General features: G+C 40.9%; 1 non-coding gene across 1 annotated transcript; it reads left to right on the top strand.

The window, feature by feature from the left end:
* Positions 1 to 566: 566 nt before the first annotated feature.
* LOC111820630 (small nucleolar RNA U13) lies at positions 567 to 666 on the top strand. Its single transcript, XR_002824160.1, has one exon. It is a non-coding gene; the product is annotated as a small nucleolar RNA U13 (small nucleolar RNA).
* The last annotated feature ends 9,543 nt before the right edge of the window (positions 667 to 10,209 follow it).

Raw genomic sequence — 10,209 nt, 5'->3', positions numbered from 1 at the left:
CAAGTGTGATGATTGGGTTTTCATACTGTCTTAGTCATTCAGTGCTGCTATAACAGAAATACCGCAAGTGGATGGCTTTAACAAGGAGAAGTTTATTTTCTCACAGTCCAATAGGCTAGAAGTCCAAATTCAGGCTCCAGGGGAAGGCTTTCTCTCTCTGTTGACTCCAGAGGAAGGTCCTTGTTATCAGTCTTCCCTTGGTCTGGGAGCATCACACGGCTTTCTCTCTCTGTCAGCTCTGGATGAAGTCCTTGTCATCAGTCTTCCTTGGTCTGGGAGCATCTCAGCACAGGAACCTCAGGTGCAAAGGATGCTCTCTGCTCCGGTACTGCTTTCTTGGTGGTATGAGGTTCCCCTGTGTCTCTGCTCACTTCTCTCTTTTATATCTTAAAAGAGATTGGCTCAAGACTCTATTCAATCTTGTATACCTCATCAGTATAACTGCTGCTAATCCATCTTATTACATCATAGTGATAGAGTTTACAACACATAAGGATATCACATGAGATTACAAAATAGTACACAGTCATACAATACTGGCAATCATGACCCAGCCAAGTTGACAGATATTTTGGGGGCACACAATTCAATCCATGACACATACCTTTGTGTGACATGTGCCTTCCTCGAACCTTGTTACAATACCAGCGCATTACCTATCTGACATAAGAAAGAAAAAAAAAAAAAAAACCTCACCTAGAATCTCTAAGGATCTTTATTTTGTTCGTTGTATTTTTATGTGTTTGTTTTGTGGCTTTTTGTGTGTGTTTTGTTCATTTTGCCTTTATTCACCCACGCTGACAACCATAGACGGAAATAAAATGGCTACATATGGGCCACCCTTTGCTTTAGGGCCTTGCTCTAGGCCATGTAGAAGGGCTGTCAATCAGGGCTAATGGGCACAGAGATGCTCATGAAGGAGAAAAGTGGCAAGAAACTGTGAGTATATTACCAGGGCCCACTGGAAACTGCACACCAACTCACCGTACCAATGACTAATTCTCCACTTGTCAAAATCCTACATAACCTTAGTCACTCAGTTGCAAAGCAACCTGTTTTAGAAAGTTTTCCACCCCTCCCTCATAACTTATGGCTCCTCCCTCTGTGCCTAACACAATCCACTGCTCTTCTTCTTGAACTTTATTCCCTGTTGTTAGATGCCATCGAGTCAATTCCAACTCACAGCGACCCTATGTACAACAGAACAAAACAGAAACACTGCAGGGTCTTGCACCATCCTCACAATCATTATGTTTGAGCCCATTGTTGCAGCCACTGTGTCAATATATCTCATTGATGGTCATCCTATTTTTTGCTGACCCTCTACTTCACCAGGGACTGGTCCCTCCTGATAACAAGTCCAAAGTATGTGAGACAAAGTCTCACCATCTTCCCTTCTAAGGAGCATTCTGGCTGTTCTACTTCCAAGACAGATTGGTTTGTTCTTCTGTCAGTTCATGGTATAGTCAATATTCTTTGCCAACACTGTAATTCAAAGGCATCAATTCTTCTTCTGTCTTCTTTATTCATTGTACAGCTTTTATATGAGTATGAAGTGATTGAAAATTCCATGGCTTGGGTCAGGCACACCTTAGTCCTAAAAGTGACATCTTTGCTCTTTAACACTTTAAAGAGGTCATTTGCAGCAGATTTGCCCAATGCAATACGTCTTATGATTTCTTTACTGCTGATTCCATGGGTGTTGATTATGGTTCCAAGTAAAATGAAATCCTTGACAACTTCAATCTTTTCTCCATTTCTCATGATGTTGCTTTTTGGCCCAGTTGTGAGGATTTTTGTTTTCTTCATATTGAGGTGTAATCCATACTGAAGGCTGTAGTCTTTGATCTGCGTCAGTAAGCGCTTCAAGTCCTCTTCACTTTCGGCAAGGAAGGCTGTATCATCTGCATATCACAGGTTGTTAAAGAGTCTTCCTCCAACCCTGATGCTGCATTCTTCTTCACATAGACCAGCTTCTCGAATTATTTACTCAGCATACAGACTGAATAAGTATGGTGAGAGGATACAACCCCGACACACACCTTTCCTGATTTTAAACCTATTAGTATCCCCTTGCCTTGTTGTAGAGTGTGATTTACATCTCTCTCCCTATACTTTAGGAGTCCAATCCGTCCCACTCCTACCTTCCGAGGGCTCAGCACAGAAAGCTTTATTAAATCTCCTGTAAGGTGAGTCTACAAGTCTATGTGTTAAAGGTGGCAGTAGAATCAATAGTCACATGCTATGTGCCAGGCGCATGATTTCCATTCAATATTCCTCCAAAGAGTGTCTACTGAACACTCACTCAGCACCTTGTCCTGTGAAGGGCTACAGACTAACAAGGATAGTCTCTGCACTCAAGGAACATCATCTGAGACGGTGAAGGGAGAGATGAGAAGATATTACATCTTCTCCTCATATATCCACTATCTCGTTATCTGTCATTTCACATTTATAACAATAGTAAAAAATCTGCTATCTGATTATTTTGGTCATAAATGAAGTATGCAATACAATGCCAAGGTGCAAGTTGAGAGTAATGCTGGCTTTGAAGGTTAAGGTTGTGTGTCATCTTAAGTGGGCCATGATTCTCAGTAGTTTGGCAATTATACAATGATGTAACTTGGCAGTTATGCAGTGATATAACTTGGCAGTTATGTAACAATGTAACTTGGCAGTTATATAATGATGTAGTCATCCTCCATTTTTTCATAACACTGATTTCGCATAATGACTTGGTCTTTGGAACTTAACCATGTTGCTAAGTGATGAGAGGGTGTATAAAACATTGAGTTAAGTGCACAGGGGGCCACGGGAGTACACAGAAGAGGTACATACCCTGAAGCGAGAGTCCTATTAGGGAAAACTTTGTTTTGGCTTTGGTTTCCTCACCTGTAAAACGAGGAAGGAAACCTGATGGTGCAATGGTTAAGAACCTGGCTGCTAACTGAAAGATTGGCAGTTTGAACCCACCAGCAGCTCTCTAGGAGAAAAGACCTGGCCATCTGCTCCCATAAAGATTACAGCCTAGGAAACCCTATAGTTCTATTCTATCATATAGGGTTACTATGAGTCAGAATCAACTCAACAGCACACTATAACAACAAGGGTCAGTGCATGAGGTGACCTACTGCCTATTGAAAAATGGGAGGTAATATTGACCTCCAGGTAAAGGAAGCCAGAACGAATGAAGGGGCCGAGCATAACTGGAGAGCATGGGCAGATGTCAAGGAATATCCACAACTCAGCTCAATAGATTATTGCCAGGAGGAAAAATGGGGCAGTGCTGCTAACATTTCAGATTTTTTTTTTTTTTTAAAAGCAGAAACCCACTAAGCAGGTTAATATGGTGAATCTTACATATGTGGACTAGATATGGCCCATGGCTTGATAATCAGCAACCTCTGATTTATTATGCATTAAGTCACCTCATTCATTGACTCTTAGGACTAGTTAATATCTAATGTACATCCCAGTTTGAATAATCAGGGTTTCTGCTTACTTACTCCCATAAATAAGTCAATACACCAAACTTAATGAGAGGAATTGGGAGTATGGAGATAAATAAGAAATAGCTCTTGCCTTCAAGGGAGGAACTAAGGAGAGACCATTTATAACAAATCATTGAAATAGTGTGGCAAGTGCTAATGAAGAGGGAGGCATGAAACAAAGGAGAAAGCACAAAGTCTTCTAAGGAACAGGGTAAGTTTTACAGCAGAACCTCACCAGATAAACAGGAAGGGGAGGAGATTTGCCAGCACATTGCTCACATCCAGGTATACTGTAGACTCACAGTAGATGGTTGCTGACTGGAATGGACCTAAACTGAATTCAAAGAGGAGAAAGCTGCATAGGAAAAGACACAGAGTTGTGTGATAAAGACTTTCTATTCTAGGAGCCAAAATTATTTAAGTGAGACTGTGGCATAGAATTCACATTAGGAAGAAGTGAGATATGAGGTTGTGGAGTATAAAAAAAAATCCAATAATGTGAGACTTCGTGTGTCATGCTGATGAGGTTTAAATTATTCTGAAGATAATAGGTTACCATGGAAGAGGTTTGAGCAGGGAACACATGAAAACATTTGTGGTTTGTCTGTTTGTTTGTTGTTTTGGAAAGACTCTGATAGCAGAGTGGGTGGTCCACTAGAGGAGATTAGACCACAGAGACTTAGAGAGAAAGACCAACTGTGAGACCATTGTGATAACCCTAGCAAGAGAAGATGTATCAGTTAGGATTTCTGCGTTGCTATGTTCAATGTCAACTCCAAGGCAAATTGAGTTAATCAGTAAGGAAACTTATTGGTGCGTGTAATGGAAGTTACTAAGTAGGTTAGGCTCCAAGGATTGTTTCATGCAGTGACTTCATCTCCATTTCTCTTCTTGTCCTTTGGCTATGCTTCATCCTCTAGCTGGCTTCTTTCATGTTGGTAAATTGTTCCAGGCTTTATATAACACACTATATAATACCCTCATGAAGAGAGATTCCCAGGAAACTTCCTTACATTTTATTGGCAAAATGCATCATGTGTTCTTAACTCAATCATTTTATTCACAGAAATATGGAATCTTTGGCTCCTGAAGCAACCACTGGGCTATGGAGTACAGAATTGCCATGGGATGAGTCAGACCTACCCCTGAAGCTCATGGTTGGATCTTCTTTCTCTGAATCATCCAGGCTACATGGAGCTAAGGTGTACATATGAACAATATTTAGATAACAATTAGGAAGGCAGAAGGTAGGCTTGGGAGGCAGCCCTCAAGATCCACCTCGAATAGTGATGGCCTGAGTAAAAGAAGTGTCAGGAATTAATGAAAGGAGAGGACAGGGAAATGTTAAAGAGATGGAAGGATCAAAACTTGGTCATTGATTGAATATGGGAGGTGAAAGAAAGGAATTGAGAAAGGATTACTGAATTTCTGGCATGGAAACTGAGATCCCTGGAGGAGAAGCATAATTTGAATAAGTATAACTAGACTTTTGAATATGTTGTTGGCCTTGACCATTAGTTATTCAACTGCTGTGTAGATATTAGTGAGATAGTTGAGTTGGAGCACAAGAGAGAACTGGACTGGAGATAAAGATTAGGAGCATGAGGGAATCATGTATGAGATTACCCAGGGGATAGGGTTACATGAGAAAAGCAATTTATATGTTATGATAAAATTGTTCTTTAGAGACACAGTCCCTACAAGGAGGCATCTCTCACCTCAGGGGTATAAGAGACACTTCTACCCTCTGAAAGTAGCCTCTTCACCCTGGATACCAAGGAGTTTCAGCCGAGTGCCTGGGAGAGTTGATGAGCAGCTTTGTCACCTCCTCTCAGGGCTCCTTCAAATGAGCTAAAATGCATTATAGCTGTCACTGGTGTCTGCCCTCTGGGAGTGTACAATGCTAGACAAGCATTCAGTCTGTTTAGGACATGAACCGTGTCTGAAAAAAAATGCCTGTCATCATACAAAGGAAGCAATTGATTCCTGGTGTCCAGGAATTTCTGAGGGCTGACTGAAACTTGACTCATGCTTGAAAATATGCGGCTTGTCTTGTTGAGATATTAAATATTACAGAGGTAGCTCATCACTGAAGATTAATGAAGTCACCAGAATCATTTAGGAAGCAATTGAGTGCCTAATTTTAATTAGAAGTTTGATTGCTACTATCAAAATGAAACAAGAGAAACCTACACTGCTCACCCCTTGGATGTTTTTCCCATTGACACAACAATTACTGTGTCAATCTCTAGTTCATTAGCGGGGCTTTTCTAAGATTAAACATTAGATCGTTTCCAAAGAATAGACTATGCAGGGGATACTGAGTGGCACAACCTCAATCAGGAAAACAACTGGAATCACAAGACAGGAGAGGAAAATATTATTTTCTGAATATAAGTTAATATAATAAAATAAGAATAGATGATATCAATCCTCCTCCCAGGAAATAATATTTTCCCAGAAATAAGATATAAGTGTACTGCTGATGGGTTGGGATGTTTTCCTGAAATTGGTAAGGAGACAAGTGAGTACCACTAAAAAGAAAGAAATATAGAAAACTTTTAATATGTTTATCATAAAGAAATGTTATAAATAGAGGTAAGCTGTTGACTAGCATGTGTTTTAGGGATCAGAGACTAGAGACAGAGATCAGAAAGCAACATTGCCACAGTTTATCCTCACAGAAAAAGGAAGAGAGAAAGATTAGATGAAAAATAAGTTTTTTGCTCATCAAAGCTGTGTAGTCTGGGATAATGACCATTCTCTGGGCTCCACATGGTCTATATCATTATGTCCAATTTATTTCTTTGGCTATAAGTTAATACTTTCTAGACAACCTTCTTATTTCTGATTTGGTTTCCCAAGTATCCTAGGATTTGCTAAGGAAGAAAAAGGGAACTTACATGATTGAACACTTAACACACTTCAAAATACTGTTCTAAAATACATCGTATACTTTACCATGTTTAAGGGTACATTGGATAATTATTCCTAGGTGATACAAAGTTTGCACTTGACTATTAACTGACAGTTTATCAGTTCAAACTCACTTAGTGGTATTTCAGAAGAAAGACCTGGCAATCTGCTTCCATAAAGATTACAGACAATAAAACCCTATGGTGTATGACTGTGCTCTGTAACACATGGGGTTGCCATGAATCACAATCGATTCAATGGAAACAGGTTTGGTTTTGGTTTTGGATAATGATAGTTTTGGTCACTAAAAAAGTATTATCCATCTTAATTTGATAAAAAAGTTAATGTATTTAAATATATGTTTTTTCTTTTTTATTGTGCTTTAGGTGAAAGTTTACAGCTTAAGTTAATTTCTCATACAAAAATCTAAACACATATTGTTTTATGACTTTAGGTGTGATCCCCACAATGTGACAGTGCACTCCCCCTTTCCATCATGGGTTCCCTGTGTCCATTCAGCCAGTTCCTGTCCCTTCCTGCTTTCTCATCCTGCCTCCGGACAGGAACCTCCCATTTGCTCTCATGTATCTGATTGAACCAAGAAGCACACTCTTCATGAGTATTATTTTATGTTTTGTAGTCCTATCTAATCTTTGTCTGAAGAGAGGGCTTTGGGAATGGTTTCAGCCCTGGTTAACAGAGCATCCAGGGGCCATAGTTTCAGGCGTTCCTCCAGTCTCTGTCAGACCATTAAGTCTGGTCTTTTTGCGTGAATCTGGGTTCTGTTCTACCCTTTTCTCCCACTCCCCCTGGGACACTCTGTTGTGTTCCCTGTCAAGGTGGTCATTGGTGGTACCCAAGCTAAATGTTTTTTTTTTTTAAATTGGTTTATCATGAGTCACTCCCAGTGAGCGAACTCATAAAATCAAAGCTGAGGATATGACATTAATTCTAGCGGGATATCAAAAATGTTCTCACAGCACATTGCATATTAAAAAGAAAACAAAGAAACAAAAACTCAGCTGTCCGTCTCTTTCTTTACTGTCTCTCTTTGCAACAAGGGGCACTGTATACAGAAAAGTATCATCACTGAGTAATTTCTCAAGGGTTAAGTGGAATTTTTTACTGGTATCCGAGTTCTTTTCTTCAATGAAAACCAATCGTCAACCAAGTTAATTTATATAATGTGAGAGCGTGGTGCATGTGGCAGACACTGCTAGTACAAGTTTCCCACCAAACTGATAATGGATTAAATTGTGCCTCCTAAAAAGCATATTGATGTTCTGGCCCTTATACATGTGGATGCGATCCTGTTTGGGAATAGGGTTTTCTTTGTTATTGCGAGGTGTGGAATCATCTTTCAGAAAGCCATTTGTCCTTTGGTCTCGGTACTTTCATGCTTTACCAACACCTGGGACTAATAAGTGAGGCGCTGACCAACCCAAGAGGGACCACCTGGAGGCACAGAGCTCAGCCTAAAGAGGCATGATGTAAGCTATCATGGCCACGTGGTGAGAACCAAAAAAACTCTGGAAGATGGAGGCTCAGGGAGCTTCCTTTTGGTGACCATGCCCAGGAGAAGGCAGCATGTCCCTCTTTGGGACATGAAAGCTATATGCTGTGACCCCTCTGAAATCTCACACTATGTGTCTTTTCATTTGTATCATTTTTTTATTATATTAAAGCTGTTATCACAGGCATGGTGTCTCCAGTGAGGTCTACAAGCCATTACAGCAAACTATGGGACCCAAATAAATGCAGACATCCAAAAAGAAGAAAGGGTCATAATCAAACCATTAACCCTACAATTGGAACAAGTAGAAACAGCAGCAAAAGAAGCCCACAGGCACCAGAAGGAAGGAAATAATAAGAATTAGAGCAGAATTAAATGAAATAGAGAATAGAAAAACAATCGAAAGAGTTAACAAGTCCAAAAGCCAGTTCTTTAAAAGATCAACAAAATTGATAAACCATTGGCCAAACTGACAAACGACAAACAGGAGAGGAAGCAGATAACACGTATAAGAAATGAGATGGGTGATATCACAACAGACCGAACTGAAATTAAAAGAATCATAACACTTCTGGCAAAATGGCACTCTAGGCAGAAGCACCAAGATGTCCCTACACAGCAAAGGTCCAAAAAACTAAGCCAAACAGAGAAAACAGCAATCCTGAAACCCTAAAACATCAAACAAAGAGATAAAGAACTCAGCCAAGCACCAAATGGAGTGAGAAAACTGACAAAGAACAGAGAATGGAGAGCAAGGAGAGATTCATGCAGAGGTCCCCTATCAGCTAATGCAGTGTGGATCTGCCATCTTAGACTCCTATCAGAGACCAGCAAATAGGGGTATGAGAAAGCAGCTTCACGGAGCTTCCAGCAGGAGACAAAACAACTGGTAATTTGCAATATATGCTTTCCCACCCCCACCCTTCTTCACCCCCACTCGGCCTCCTCTGCTTCCCGTGGCCACAGTCTCTTGGCCGGGAAGCACCAGCTACTTGTATTCCACCTGCCCACACTGGCCGGCTCCCTGAGTGCCATTTGTTGGCTGCTGGTGTTGCTTTTTCTGCTTCTTTTGATTTCTTCCTTACTTCTCACCACCTCCCCCTCCTTTTGCTTGAATACCTGGCTCCGTGCACCATCTTTCTTTCTTCCTAAGGGGCTACGGAGCTCTGTTCGAGTGTGGAACTGCTTCCCTCTTTGGACTGCCATGCCGGTGGGATCCCAGGGCTTTTGTTTGTTTGTTTGTTTGTTTTCTTTTCCTTTTCTCAAGTTGGGAGCCCATTCTGGCCTGGCAGTACTACGTGGCTTGGGAGTTACCCCCCTCAGCATGCCCATATGCGCAGAGGGATCCCGAGAGCATTTCTTTCTTTGTGATTTCTTTTTCTGTTTTTTGGGGGGCTTTTCTTGCTCTCTTTTTCCTTTCATTTGTTTTCTTTTCTTTTCCCTCTTTTTCCCTTTTTGTCTTTCTTCATTACTCAGTTTCTCATCTCTCTATACCTTCCTTCTCTTCCTGTTCCCTGAATACTTGGCACTGAATACTTCTATGCCTTCTAGAGAGGCTGTACTGCAACACCTGAGAACAACTTCCCCAGACCTCATACCTGCAACGGTGGGATCTCTGGGAGCTTTGTTTTTCTTTTTTCTTTCTAATTATTATTTATTCATTCTTTTCCTTTTTTCCTTCTTCTTCCCCTTTTAGTTTTTCTCCATTTCATAGTCTCTCATCTCTCCACTCCAACAGCAAGCTCCCCTAGCACTCTTTTTTGTTTGTTTGTATGTTTTTGGCTCCTGTTCCTCTCTCCTCTCTCCCATATCCACCTTACCTCCACACATAACAATATTCCCTCTCCATCCTGCCTACCTGCACCGTGCGCTTAACATCACACCACCAAGCAGCACAGGCACAGCCTACCGGAACCTGCCCTGCACTGATTACTGACCCAGCCTGGTGGCTGTAGTAAGTGCCACAAACAACTCATCCCAGTAACTCCTCTTCAGCTAGACCTGCCCTGCTATACCATATCTGAGCCACTGACCCTGTCAATTGGAGAAAGAGGTGAAAGGTATCATGCCCACAGATGAACAAACAAAGAACACACAGCCCACCTGCTCAGACATAGCCAAATAAAAAAAAAAAAAAGGAAGGAAGAAACAAACAAACCTATAAACAATAAATGAGAAAAACAAGAACTGAATGCTCCGAAGACAGCAGACAATATCAAAATATTTACAAAAACAGGACAGGATGGTTCCAGTAGGCATCCAAAATAAAACACCGGATGACTTTCCAGT

The sequence above is a fragment of the Trichechus manatus genome, unplaced genomic scaffold (assembly GCF_000243295.1).
Source record: "Trichechus manatus latirostris isolate Lorelei unplaced genomic scaffold, TriManLat1.0 scaffold00003, whole genome shotgun sequence".
Taxonomy (NCBI): Eukaryota; Metazoa; Chordata; class Mammalia; order Sirenia; family Trichechidae; genus Trichechus; species Trichechus manatus.
The sequence above is the reverse complement of the archived record's forward strand: the minus strand, read 5'-3'. Positions and strand labels throughout refer to the sequence as shown.